Below are 15,086 nucleotides of genomic sequence, written 5' to 3'. Positions count from 1 at the left end.
GAAGTTAGTATTCTAGTATTAACGTCTTAACTGAGAGATAGCTCTGTGCTCAGGGATGTGAGCATAAATAGAAATGGGATAATCAGGCGAACAGGTTTGGGCTTTGATGCCGAGGTTGACTCGGACTCTTTCATGAACAGAGGTTAATCATGCCCCAGTTTCTTAACAAAAGATGTTACTTCTCAACACCAATTTTCTTCTGTCTTTTCAAGTTGCTAGAGGGACTGCACAGGAAAGTTAGAGAAGAGATGTCCGTCAATCTAAAAAGCGATAACTTTATGACAAGGTAGCCACTGGCTTCCAAGAGAGATGTGTCATAGTGAGAAGTGCCATTTTGGTTGGTTAGAAGTAGAGTTCTTTGGAAATGGAAAGACTTTAGTTTAAAATTCATTTTTTTAGAAAGAAGAACCAAAAGTTCAGGACACCCAGGAAACTATTGATTGAGTAGGCTGAGGAAAGGATGGGAGGGTAGTAGCCTACTTAAAAAGTCACAGGATCCCATTGAGATTCTCTCCCTTGTACAGTGTTGTCCCCCAGAGAGCTGCCATGGTGTCATATCTCAGCCCGGCTGAATGAAATGAGAGGTGATGACACAGCAGTATCGATTCCTAACATATCTGCATTTTTGTAAGGACAGGTCCAGCTGTATTGATTGACCCTGCACCTCAGGGATAATGTTAAGCGATGTACAGTCCTGGAGTCCGAGCGCATCTCACAAAATAAAATCTTGACAATAAAAAGGGAGCAATTACTGACTAGGCAGTATTCAGATCACACCCCTTCAACTTGAGCTGCTGTCGAAAATGATTTTCGTGTCAGGAAAGTGCTGACAGAATCTTCCATAATCATATAATTACCCCTAACGGGTAAGCCCGTATGGTATTTATAGTGCAGCATTCTAATTGGTGGACTTTTAACTGTGCAGGATGGGATTGAGGAGCACAGTGTCTGTGCAAGAAGCTCTCAGAGGAGGGAGAGGCTTCATTATACTCTTTGGGTCCCTGATGCCTCAGATGAAGTCCAACTGTTGAACAGCAATTCAAACCTCTTCATCCAACCTCTAAATAATGGTTTTGTTACACAAGTGTATAATTCTTCAAACTTGACAATTCAAAGTTTCCACTTAACGCACAGAAAAGCTTTGTTCATTTCACTTTTGGCTTGAATAATTTCTAATTTTGCTGCTGGCCAAAGGATCACTGAGTGTATGAGCCTTGGCCATGAAACTAACACCTTGCTTTGAAAAGTTTGGATGTTAAACCTGCAGTTTTCTGATTTTAAATATGTGGATTGTATAAAACTACAGGCTGGAAAGAATGATGGACATGAGTCCCTACCTCTTAAAGTGATACCAAAATGTGGCCAGTGTTTGTGTGTTAATCTGTTTAAATAATGTAATGAGTGCCAGTATAGTGTACAAAGTGACTTCACAGTAAAACAAGAAGTTTCCTGATTGCTTCACAGTATTTTTGCACAAACGATAAGCTGCTCAATTTTGTGCATATGCTCCACCGTCCATCACAGCCGCTATACTGCTAAATCTCTCTGCTCCCAGCGGGCAAACAATGATATTTTGTTTCCCTTCAGCATCAAATAGCATCAATAATGTTATGTTTGTGTCCTTTGGAGACACATGGAGAAAAGGCGGGAGTGACAGCAAGTAACCATGTTCTGATAGTGGACCTGTGGACTGTTCACAGGGAGTTTCACAACACTGTACAATAAGATTTGTCAAGTGAATAAAGACATTACTGAGGAAATGAGTAAATACAGACTTAAGCACACTTTACTGATACACACACCATTATAAACCTTGTTTGGACTTTTGGTGAATAATCATAGAAAATATCTTAAGAAAATTCCTTCAAATATCACAAATAATTAAACTATGCTCTGTTCACAGTAAGCCTTTCTGTACAACCAGCAGGCTAGTTAAAAAAAATAGGTCTTTGTTGTTACTGTGGCATAAAAGCGGATGCTGATACCGTATTTTTTTTTTTTTTTTTTTTTTTTTCCACTTTGTAGTGTCCTTAAACCAAAGTTCAAAATTTTGTGTTGTGAAAACTCAAGGTAATACCAAGCAACAACCTCGGGTCTAAGATAATGAGACAATGTGGAAGTGCTAAAATCTGTTGTTTGTCAAGTGTCTGCTTGAGGCTGGCTCTGTAAGTACTTGAAGTTGCTTACACACCAAGCAAAAAAAGAAAATAGAAAAGAAAAAAAAATGTTTTTACAGCAAAAGTTAGCCTATTTACAGCCTGGTTCAAAACAAAACAAAACAAAAAAAAGAAAATCTCCTGTCTGAATCGCTTATTTTACTACCGGCACACACTGTACAGGGGGTGAATTTTTTTCTAACTGCAGTTCAGAGGATATTAAGATCATAAGGTCGCCCAATCAGAGGCACAGTTCAGCTCACATGACTACCAGGCGGACCAAAAGGGGGGTTGTAAATTACTTTCCATAATCAAAAGCTATTTACAGCTGCATATTTCATTCATTTCTGTAAAAAAAGAAACAAATATTGAGTTTATATTCATATAAAACCATGTAAACAGAACATGTTTGATCTGTTTTCAACATTCTCTGTTGAAGACCCCTGAGGTGACTAAACCAGGAAAATGATCGTATCAGTGGCAGCAGATTGATTTTAGAAACACAGCAATTTGTGCTGTGCAGTGTGTGTTGGGGGGGAAGCTATTATTATTTATCCATAGCAGGGGGTTGCTAGACTTTAGTACACCTTTTTTACAGGTTGTAGGCTGAATACTTTGGGAACTCCTGCATTAACCCAATTCATCCCCATCATACCAAGCCTTAATACAACTGAAATACAAGTTAAGTCATCCAGAGACTCAGTTTTATTCTTTACGGCTATGGGATAAAAGTTTTACCAGTGTTTTGTATCAATCTTCAAGATCATGGTGAATTTTTCATTATGAAAAAATAAGAATTGTATTGAGATTATGTTAGTCACAGGCATTTGAAGGCTGTCTGATAAAGTTTGTGAGAAAAGTAATCAAATTCTGTTACTGACAATTTCATCAGTGCAGGACCTGTAGCCTCCACTCTGGATAGCTCTTCCTAAATGTACAGCTGTTAATCTATTTTTACCCGCTTTTATTGAACAATGCATCCATTCCAGCCGTGCACAGCGTAATTATCCTCCTGCTTTCATAATAATGAAATTCTAAATGTACTTCACCGCCTTCACCGCAAGAATTTCCATGCCATAAAAGGGTTCAATGTGTTTTTGTGTGCATGCCTTTTATGCCACTTTCATTGTGGCAGCGCTGCATTCATTTGAACTGTGTTTTGCATAACCACCATCGCCCCAAGTCACTCCATCTGTGAAACCCAAGCGGCATGAACAAAAGAAGAAAAAGAGAGATGGGTAAGAGGGGAGGAAGGAGAAGTTCAAATGAGAAAGTCGGAGAAAGAGAGAGCAGGAGACAAGATAGATAAAAAGAAGAAGAAATAAGAAAGATCAGAGGCAGGGGATAAGTTTCAGCTTTAACCTTGGGCAGCAGTGTGACAGTAAATTAAGTGTTGCATTTGTTTACCACATGCCACTCAAGTGGAACTGTTTATGTGACCACACAGAGTACAATATGGTGCTTTTACTGACTTATGTGTCAGTGCATCTCTTTGTCTGCTCGAGCACATATGCACAGCTCACCATATGTGATTGAATCCCCTTTTAAGTTCTTCAATGACTGTGCTCGGCTGAGGCTTCAAAGTGACCTTGTTAGACGAGTGTGACAGACTCACAATGCTGGGTATGAACAGAACTGTAGTGTTAAAGCAGACTGCTGACGCACAAGTACCAAGGTGTAGAGTGCCTTTAATCATCTCTTAACAAGAAGACTAAAGACATGTACGGCCGGGTGTTATCTGTCCTGTATGCCTTCGTGTCCCTGAATAATTCAGTCTGCACCGAATAAGGGAGACATGAAACAGGCCTATCCACAAGATTAGAGCTTAATTAATAAACTTAAGGTGGTTTCAATATTTCAGCAAAGCCTGCATTATTCAGTTTAAATATCTGTCCTAATTACTTCCCCTCGGGCTGATCTATGATTTTGTTTTCCCTCCCTGGAGGCTCCATGCCTCCAGACCAGGTCTACTATAAATAGGAGCTCTGTGGAAGGCTCCTCACCAAGCGTTACCTGCTTTCCTCCTCTAATGATCATTAGATCTGACCTGTCCAAACATACTGTACAGACACATAACATGTGCACACACGGCTGCTCTTACTGCAGAGAGTGGGGAGTATATGGAAGTGGAAATAATAAAAAAAAGGCTTCAGAACTACACATTCACATTCACACTGCAGAAAATGTGCTATTTGACTTGGATCTTGCTCAAAGCAAAAGTTTGTATGTGCACAGTTTGAACAGACAAGAGCTGCAAAAAGTCTACATTTATTTCCTAAAGTGCAAAAAGTTGCAGATGCTGTGCTAAAAAATACAGTGATTCAGTTAGACTGAATAAAACTCAAAAACGTGCAGAGACTGAGACACACAAGCTTAGTCTGTGAGCCTTATATCTCTCCTCATATTACAACAGCACTTTGTCTCAGAGAAGGAGAAGATAATGTCCTTGAGCCATATTGTTGCACATTTACAGATCTCGCTCTGAGTATACCACAGAGTTTCTCTTCGTCAAACAGAGCTGTTAGTCGCTGCGCTGCGAGGAGATCTTGGATGAATGTAACAGGAAGTGTTGTGGATTATAATTGCAAAACCCAACATGGAATTCTCAGGAGCATCGCCCAACATTTTTTTTTTTTTTTTACAACTCACCCTCGAAACATTGCGTTGAGGATGGAGAGCTATAAAAAGAAATCAAAGCATCAGTTTTCATACATCAGAAACACATGAATATTTTCTTTTATCTACATGTTTTTATTTATATTGTTGAATCTCTGATATCCAAACACACTGTACAGGCTTCAGTCTAGAACTTTTCAATCCAGTTTTGTTATGTTATTTGTTATGGTGATTTCTTTTTTGTTTGTTTTGTTTTGTTTTATTGTTGACTATTTGGTGTTAATGCAGAAATAGCATTAACTCAACATTTGTTCATTTTCACTTCATTGTGAATTTGTATGTTTAAAGTGGCTAAACTAAACTAAAATAAAGTAAAATAACATAAAATACCCACAATGCAACAGGGCCATTTTTTTTCTGATTAATTCCCTCTTAAGATGTCCTTATGAAGTAAAGATTTTTACAGTTAAACTCTCCTTCCCAATCTGTTGCTTTTACTAATACTTCACTTGGCTGAGGCTACACCTGTGCACGTAGCTGGAAACTGTCGACTCCCGGGGTGACGGCCAAAATACACCTGATCCATCTCCCCTCTGTGTCAGCACCTGATCCGATAGGTTTCATTTCAAGTTACTGTGTTAACTCACTTTGCTCTGCTCCCCTGAATCTCAGCTCAGGCTGGTCAGAGCCCTCTGGATAAGAAACACAAGCAGTCTATTTTTAACAAATATCAGAGCAACGATGCATCAATGTGTGCAAAGCGGATCAAGCAAGACAGGAAGTTGTGCACTAAAGATTACACATCTGGTGACTTTCAAAATAAAATAAACCATGTTGACGCTAAATTGTGCTTAATTTTACTACAACTGAAAGTCAATATCCTGAGCTCAGCCAGGCCAGGAGTCAACAGGTTCCAGGTTTTACAGCCCCACATGATGAGGGGAGGATCATCATTGGCATAGGCAGAGCAGGAGCTCCAGAGCACACAGTCAACATCCAGCTGAGTGGAGACAGAACAGACATGGAACAGGTGTGTGTCCAGCTTAAGGCATAAAGATGCTACGGTATCCTGTTTCCACTCAGCGGTCTCCAGGTAGTAAAATCAGGTTTCTCAATACAGAGGTTTGTTGGCCAAGGGTCCAGTAATTTCCCAGCTCTTTGAAATTTTAATGTGTTCATATACTAAAACATGAAATTTATATGCAAAACTCCTGCTAAAGAAAAGCAAGGATACTCATTCATTGCATTCACTGTTGAACTTGATATCTTTAGCCTCAGCTTATCCTTTCAGGCAGTTTTCCAGGAATTCTGTGCAGCTTCTCCTGCACTCACGTTAGACTGAGATTTTTTTTCTTTCTTTTTTTTTTTCTCTTTTTAAGTAATGCTAAGTTCATTCACTGACTTGCCAGTTCTGCGGAGTTCCTTACAAAAGCACCTTTACTGTCAGAAACTGTGTGAAAGCACAATGAGGTACACAACAATAGGAATACAAAAGAAAGAAGAAAGCATGACAGCATGGGCACAGCATCAGCTCACATCATGTGTTGCTGCTCTTGAGTTTGAAAAAAAAATGCAACAAAAGCAATAAAAAAAAATTGTTGGATCCTTACCTTCTTCTTCCCACATTAGTTTTAACTCAGTAGTTGAAAAAGAAGAGAGCCCATTTCTGCTTTTTCCAAACCAAACATTTTAAGGACTTTGGGAGCTTTGAGTGTCTATAATCTTGTTATTGTCCATTTTGTCACTTGCTTGGTAGAGCTCTGAAGATGAAAACCAAATCCTTGGAGTGGAGGATGCATGCAAATCTGATTTACTGGACAAATGGGGGCTGCACTTAATGGGCCTCTGCATGTCAGCTGTGTTTCTCTGGTTATAACAGAAATTAAAGGGACTTTATCAGGCTACTTGCTGCTCCATGAAATAAAGAAGAGGGAGGATGGAGTGATAGCATAAAGGATGACATGGAAAGAGTCAGAGCATAAATAGAGGGAGAAGGAGAGGGGGCTGTGAAGCAACAGTTAGCTTTGGCCCATTTAAAGTCCATCTAGAGGTATATATCTGCAGTGATTAAATAGCAAATGACACTAAATCAACAAGTATAAGTGATGTGGATATACTTCCCCTCTTAAAGTAAATCATTACCCATGTTGTAAGACTATAAAAGAGCCCAGCGATGGCTGCTGCGACCACTTTGACATCTGCAATTTAGATTGGGAGCCTGAATGTAGCGGTAAGCACATCAGCATCAACATCAATCATTGAGCCTTTAGTTCACTGAGCTTAAAGAGAAGGTTGGTTCGATGTTCTTCTCTGTAATGAGAAAATGGTTCCATCCCAATTTGCTTCATAAATCATTGCCACAGTCACCAAACACTGCTTTTAAGTACCGGTCCCATCAGACTGCTTTCTATGATTCAGCATCTTTTCTATGTACTTAGCCGATTCACTAGTGTCTGATTTAAAGAGCACTGTGAGGCATATTAAGTGTGGAAGGAAATTGCTTGCATTGTAATTTCTTGATTATTATCAGCTTTGCATTAGCGGTGGGAAATACTTGAGCTCTTCAGGTTGTGCACTTTTTTTTAACTTGAGATTTTACTTCCTTTTCATTAATCCAGAGAAAAATACTCAAGAAAGTGTTTCTATTTTTACACCTTCTATTTGTTTGGGTGTTAAAATGCAGATTTTCTGTTAACTTCTCTGTTAAAGCTTAGATGCAAACAAGCTTACAGTAAATGTGTTCCACTTTCTCTGAGCTGGAGATGACATTTATTTTCTGCAGCGAGCGGTTTGAAGAGGCTCACTCTGTTGTTGCCTGCCATAACCCCCAGGTGTCATTTTCTAATCAAACTTTCATTTATTGTCACCTTCCTCCTTCAGACAGGCGAGCAAAGAGTATTTTTCTCCATTGCTTAGACCATCTGCTATTGTGGGAATCATTTCAAGGTTGCGTATGCAATTTCACACCACAGTAAGCCAGAGTGGGGTCCACAGTGCACCCATAGGTCTGGTTATGTGGAACCGAGAGCCACCCGAAAAGGTAACAGCCTCGGAGCCAAAGGCTATGGGGAAGGCTTTTAAAGGCAAAGTCCGGCTCAGGGTTTGTGGTCAGAGGTTTTATTTAAGTGTCTGACAGCCCTCAGTGTTTGTTAGTCTACACTCTTTTGTCCTTCATGCTTTCTCGTTCAGAGTTCAGTAAGGTGTCTGAAATTGAAGTGCACTCTCGGGCTTTTCTATATGTGAGACATTTCTCTCTCATCCATTTCATGACTACTCATATACTGTTGCCATGCTCGTCCAAATGTCAGTTGTTACTATGCATTTCCACTTCACTGGCCTGACTGCTTTGTCCTCGGGGGATATTCATGATTGAATGGTTGATTTTTCTTTCCTGTCTGGAACATTACATTGCTGCAGAAAAAGAAAAAAAAAAACAACAACAAAAGAAAAAAAAATATTTTCAGTCTTTTCAGCTTATTTTGCATACAGTCTGACCTCACATTTTCTCTTTTGTAGTTTCACAGTGTTCAAACAGTATTTGAACTTTTTCCCCCAATAAGTCCAAAATGATTGGGTAAAGTAAACAGTTTTTGCATTTCTGCCAAGATTTGGTGCTAATTGGGTAAAAACATGAGAATGGATAAACAAACATGAGAATCATACCGAATGAAAACAATCTGTATCCGTACACCAAAATGCAGAAATGATGATACACCCTGACATTACTCTTATTCTTCCATTCAGAAATTGGCACATCTTAGGCCAAGAAAGCATGTGTGCAAACCAAACCCTAAATAAACAGAGTCAAGTTCTTCAAAGCTACAGAAAATGGGGGAACTTTCAGCACCACGGACAGCGCATGTCACTTCAATGCATCTAGTTAAGCCTCCCTGCCAATGCACAAAGAAACATGAAACACACACAGCAGTCCATCTCACATGAGACACCAGCTGTTTTCCAAACAGCCTTCTACATTCTACTTTTTTTTTCTATTTCAGTCAAGGAACTTTTCTTTATATACAGGATATTTTGTACAAATCAAATGCAGTTCAAAGTGTTTTACAGTATATATATATATATATATATATATATATATATATATATATATATATATATATATATATATATATATATATATATATATATATATATATATATATATATATATATATATATATATATATATATATATATATATATTTTCAAGTATTTATAATGCACACAAAGTCGAACAAAATTATAAGTAAGAGACTACTGTGAATATCCTGGGAAATTTTCTCTTTCTAATTGTAGCAAGAACCTTGTGATTTCATATTGTTGAGTGTATTTCCGTGAATTGTCAATCTCACCAGGGGGTATGAGGCAGGCAGTTTACCGTATGTGCACCAAAAGAAATACAATCAAATAAATAAATGGACAACAATCATTGTAAACTGATAAAAGACACTGGTAAGGTTGCCAGTTCAGCTCTGTGTTCTGTGAAATTTAGCATTTCCCATCAAAATTTTGAGTTCTTTTATCAAATTATGCATATTTTTTGTATCAAGCAAAACAAAACCGACAGAAGTAGAATGACCTCCATTTGCCAAGAATCTTTAAAAAGGAATACAACATTTTTTACTTTTTTTTTGTCTTTATGACTATGCTCTCCCATGTATGTAAAGAAAAATGAAGAGAGGGTTTAAATTACAGATTTTTGCGAACATTTGAGCTGTATACAAGATATTTGTATGATAATCTGTGATGTTATGTTACAACAGTCAACACGAAAACACATTTTACTTCCCTACAATATTTCTTATTTTCCAGGGTGCATTGAGAGACTGACTCCAGACATCAAGCTCACACCAGACCACATCCTACAGAACTCCCTCCTGTAGCGCCACTTTCCCTGGGGGTGAAGTCTTTGTCTCTAATGTCATGCACAGATGTGCAGCTCTTCAGGGGCAGATTTTTGACTCAACTACCAAAGAAAACTTTTGCAGGCTGATGGTTGGTTGATGGTAGTCCAGGTCTGCACCCTAATGAGTCAGAGCTGTCTATGTTTTTACTGCATCACCAGAGTGTCCATGCTCTGGACATCTGACACTCTGGACTGAACTGAATTTAGCCATGAGTGCTTCCAAATCAGCTCATGAGTACTTAGTTAATGCACCAATTACAGTGCATTACTGTTTGCAGTTGAGTATACACAGTGTGTTCGAGCAGCCTGGGGCAGAGGATGACATTTACTCTTCCTGTCTCTGTCTAACACACAGGTCCTCTCAGGTGAGTCTCCTGCCTGTGTTTACAGCTGACAGGTTACAGCAGTCGTCTGACTGTGAGTGGAGGGTCAGCACTTCAAACCTCTGGACCTGCACTAAACTTTCATTAGGCAAAGGGAGGAGGAACTGGCTACCATGACAACTAAGATGGAGGTGCCCTTGAGTTAAACGTTTAACCTCCCACTGCTTCAGTGGAGCTGCTCATTGGCCGGCTACTGAAAACAATGGCTATGCTGTGCAGCTCTCAGATGGAAGTGCTGAGTGCTGTAGCTTGATACAAGTGAACGTGATTCTTCAGTCTGCCTTTGCCAAATGAAGATTTTAAAAAGTATGAACAAAAGAGCTACCCAGCAAAAAAACGTAGTCTCATACGAAGTGAAGCAGATTTCTAAATTTGTCACCGTTCTTTGTGATCCTTTTGTGTTTACTTTTTCATCCCCAGATTTATTTGAGAGAGCACATTTGAGTTTTATTTAACCACATATTGTGCTAATGCGTACAGGCCAGAAGGCAGACAGAGTCTGGATAACTCAGTCTTACAGTGGGCAGTAAAAAAGCCAACCATCTTGACAACACAGCTTTGTTTATGCTTCGTTCGTAAAAAACTAGGACAGTGAAAAAGGGCTGAAACAGTAACTACTGCTGTTTGAGCCAAATCAACTCAAGCACATGCAAAAAAAGAAAAAAAAAAAAAACACTCTCAAGTTCTCTCTGCAATCTGCTCCAATATTAGCACACATTTCCCAGGTCTCCCTGCTTCGGGCTTGACAGTTGTAGGGAGCTGGCCTCACACTAATCACTGTGAAGTACAGCGTCTGCAAAGTAGGCCTTTCCCTCTGGATTTAGTACAATCAAACCTTTGCAGGATATGCACTCTGCGACTTAGAGGTGTGTGGGTAACTGTGAGACAAGAAGAGTTAGAAATAGAATAGCAGGCTGAGAGAGATCACACAGTTGGGCGACCTTGCCAACCATGTGGCAAAGTTGTGTTCACCGTTCTTGACTTTGACTGGGGGGAACTATCAGGACCCTCTTAGTTCTGTGGCAGCATGGGGATTAGATGACTCTCGCACTCTCTGTTCGCACGCTGGGACCTGCTGGAAATGGCTGACCAGATGGGCTGCAAGCCTCTGGCTCCAACTGTTGATTTGTCTGGACAGCATGGGTTGGATTGAAGGCGGGGAGTTTGTGCATGTGTGCGTGGAGCGAGTCGGTGTGTTTATATTCTTGGTGAGAGAGTGTAACTGTGTGATAAAGAGAAGGAGGTTGGGAGGCGTTTGGAGCAGGAACCAAATGGAGGATGGAGCGGAAAGGAGAGTGCTAGCAGCAGATCAGACTCGGCTGGGGAGGAAGGTTGTCCGAGTGTAATGGGCACATTTGCTTCCCTTTATATACCCGTAACCCTGGCACAAGACAGTGGTCTTTGCAGGCTGCCATCCATGGCTGCTCCAAGCCATGTAACCTACCTCACTTGGCAGCAGATTTGGCAGTGCTCAGCCAGGGATTTCTGGAAACAAGCACTCTGCAGCCTGCGTGCCATGTTTATATGCAATCAAACCAAAGTTAATGGGAGAATTCTCCCTCGCAACACAGCAAAACAGGGTTTTATCATTCATACACCCTGAGGGTTTATTGATGCCATATCCACTCACCATATGACAGCCCTCAGTGCAAATTTCCCCTCTGCAATGTCACATGCTGCAACCAGCCATTATATATTGTAGCTCCGGCACACTGAGCCTCCTCCCATCCCTCTTTTTTACTCTACCAAGCTATAAAATGTATACTGGAGAGACTCTGACAAAGAACATAGATATACCCTCTCAGATATATTAAGTCACAACCCCCTGCAGATAAACTGTGTTCTGGAGACTGCAAGGAGTACACCAGACAAGGTACAAATAAAAAAGTGCGACCTTGCTACCCAGATCTGTAAAAGTTGCAGAGCTTTATGGTAGGAGCCAGTGTTCTTTACCTGAGGAGCCCAGATTTTTAAGAGTGTGAGAGTAAAGGCATATCTGAGATTTACTCTCACCATCAGAATGAAACATGCCATCATCAATGAGCTATGTAAGTTCAGTCAGGAAGCATTTGCTGGCTACGGTCCGCTGCTCTGATTCAGCAGAGCGCTCACTAGTATTCCCTACGGACTGTTAAAACGATGGACGTCACAGAGTGGCTGGTGTAGTGCTGTCAAAACTGCTAATAGTCTGTTACGGAGTTACGCCTGTGAGGCAGGTGGCTGGAGTGCAATTATGCTGCTGTAGACTTCAGGAGATAAAATATGGACTGTGTGCTCTTCTACAAGGTCACTGCGCTCCTCTACATGCTACAGAACATCATCTGGATTCAGTTATAAGTAAAACAAAAATAGATCTTTCCATTCACAACATTTTACTGAGTCTATCTGAACTTTGAACATCCAGTCTGTCCAGTACTGCTGTTGTTGTTTGTTCTCCTGAAATCTCTCTGATTTTGCTGACACATCACTCCCAGTACCACCTGCTTAGATGTGTTTTTATGTTCTATATGAGGGACATTATGTGCTTCTTTATTGCTCGATAATTTCACCACGGTACCCAGGGAGTACATAACAACATGCAAGCCCCCCTGCTGGACAGAAAAGTTGCTATTCTGACAGAAAGCTAAACTGTTCTGAAAATGCTGTGGCAGTAAAATATTTATTAATCCCTCACCTGTTTATTTCTGCTGCTCTTGTATCAGGGCAGGAAAGGGTTCACTAGAAATATTAACTGTTATTACCCTAATTTATATAAAACCCATGGAATATTGAGACAATTTGGACCCATTTGCAGCAATGTTCGACACTCAGAGCTCTGCAGCCATCCAATAGAAAAAGAAACTTAAAGTTTGTTGGAAGTAGCATCTAATTGGTTCATTAATGCCACTTTAAGTTTTGTGAAACCATTTTTTTAAAAGTTTTAAAAATATACTGAATAATTAAGAATGTAGTCTTCGCTACGTTACCCATCTGTTTCCATTTCCATAATGGAAATGCTGACTCAAAGGGCAGAGTTCAACCCCGGAGTAACAGCTGTAGGCGCTCATCAGTCACGTGGGCTGAGCTGCACCTGTGATTAGATGAACTTGTGATCTTAATAGCTTATAAATCAGTGTGTTATAAAAATATAGTATCCCCCCATACAGCATGCACCCATAGTAGTATTAGCAATTCAGACCCAAGCTCTGTTTTTAACTAGGCTGTAAATGTGTTTTTTATGCCATAAAAGTCAATATTTTCAGCTTGGTAAGTGTGTTTTCCTGTCTTTCTGCAGCTAGCCTCAAGCATCCACTCAATGAACTGCTGCTTTTTGCAAATCCACATAGGCTTCATGTTTCTCAACTGGATGTTGTCCCTTGATTTTAAATAAAAGAAGAATTTTATAAATAGAGAAAAAAAAGAGCATTTATTTATTTATTTTGACATAGTTCTAATAGAACTAAGTTTACAGGCAAAATCCTGCCTCCCTCTAAATCAAGGGTCTGCAACTTGCAGCTCTTTGACCCTTTTGCAGCGGCTCCTTGTGGCTTTCAAAAAACATTTTTGAAGCTAAGTATTTTTTATTTTTCTTCTGGGTGTATTGTTGATTAAAGACATCATGTGTTAACATTTTGTTGAATGTATCACATCTTGCAGTAAAGCCGGCCACCACTCTGCTTCACCTCCTGCAGCAGCCCACCAACTTTCCATGCAGCGGTGGCTGACCTCAGGTTTTACACCCCTGGTAAGACAACTCAATCCACAAATGACAAATCTGGAAGAAAATACAGATTTTAATTCTGTGTGAATGGATTCATTTAACTGACAACCTGCTGGTATAATGTACATGACTGATCTGGGCAAAACACTAGTAAACAGCAAAAAAAATGATGAGTTAAACAATATTATTATGATGTTAAATTCAAGTATTCTTTTTAAAAATGTTGCAAATGTATACAATTTCTAAATGGTTTGACATTTTTACAAACTTTTGAAATAATAAAAAAGTGCCATTTTTTTATAGTTCATTTTTTACAATTTTTATTTATTTTAGTTTTTTTTGCAAATTTTTGAAAATTCTTTTTTTTTCTTTTACATTTTTTTCAAAATTTCCTGAATTTTTTGCACATTTCTGAAGTTTTTACAAATTTATTAACAACATAAAAATGGCATAACGTACAATTTAATTCACACTCCATAGTTCTTGATGTAAAGCTCAAGTAGATTTTGTGGCTTCAGAATAACTTCAACCAAGTTGAACTCAGGCAAAATTGCTCTTGTGGTAGTAAAGGTTGCAGACCCCTGCTCTTAATGAACCTTTAGCAGCTGTTTCAAGGTTTTTCGTATTTTTAACACATGGTTCAAGCAGAAGCTACTGGCTTGATGCTACATGTAACTCTGAGATTGTGTATTTGGTGTCACTGCAACTGCACATCTTTTCACAAGCTATTAAATATCAGGAACCTAAGCAAAAAAGAAAAATATATGTATAAAAACTACAAATGTTTGGCTTTACAAGTGCAGGGCTAAAACCCAGCTACAGTGGTATGATCACTATGTGACTGTTGGGTGTAAAGCACTTTAATAAGCAACTGGAACCAAAGAGCTTATTTTGTGTGACACACAGACATTTCTCAAAATTAAATTAGATTTAATGCAATGCATTTATTTCTATCCCGTACTGTTTCATCTGTCATTTAAGCTGCAATTTACCAAATCTATGTATGAAATGCAGCTAAACTGCAACATTACCCCGCACTTCAATAAAGACAGTACTCTCCAAACCCCCAAACTGAGAGGAAGCGCTGTTACTCACTCTGCTTGGGTTCGTTTGTGGGTTGTGGTCACTCAAAGGAACCATTTCTGGCGTCTTGAAGAGTTAGATCAAAACATAAGAGCAAGATCCAGAATCCACCCACAAAGCAGCAAGAAACACTGCTGAACCTCTCCTGCACCTCCTCCCACACAGTTACAGCTTTAATACAAAGAGGAGTTGAGAGGACTCCACAGCTTTCTTATTATGACTTGTGGGCACTGGAATCTTTCTAT

This window comes from Halichoeres trimaculatus, unplaced genomic scaffold (assembly GCF_033239565.1).
Source record: "Halichoeres trimaculatus isolate MK-OKI-2021-1 unplaced genomic scaffold, fHalTri1.1 fHalTri1_scaffold_4, whole genome shotgun sequence".
Lineage (NCBI taxonomy): Eukaryota > Metazoa > Chordata > Actinopteri > Labriformes > Labridae > Halichoeres > Halichoeres trimaculatus.
This window is presented reverse-complemented; position numbering follows the sequence as displayed.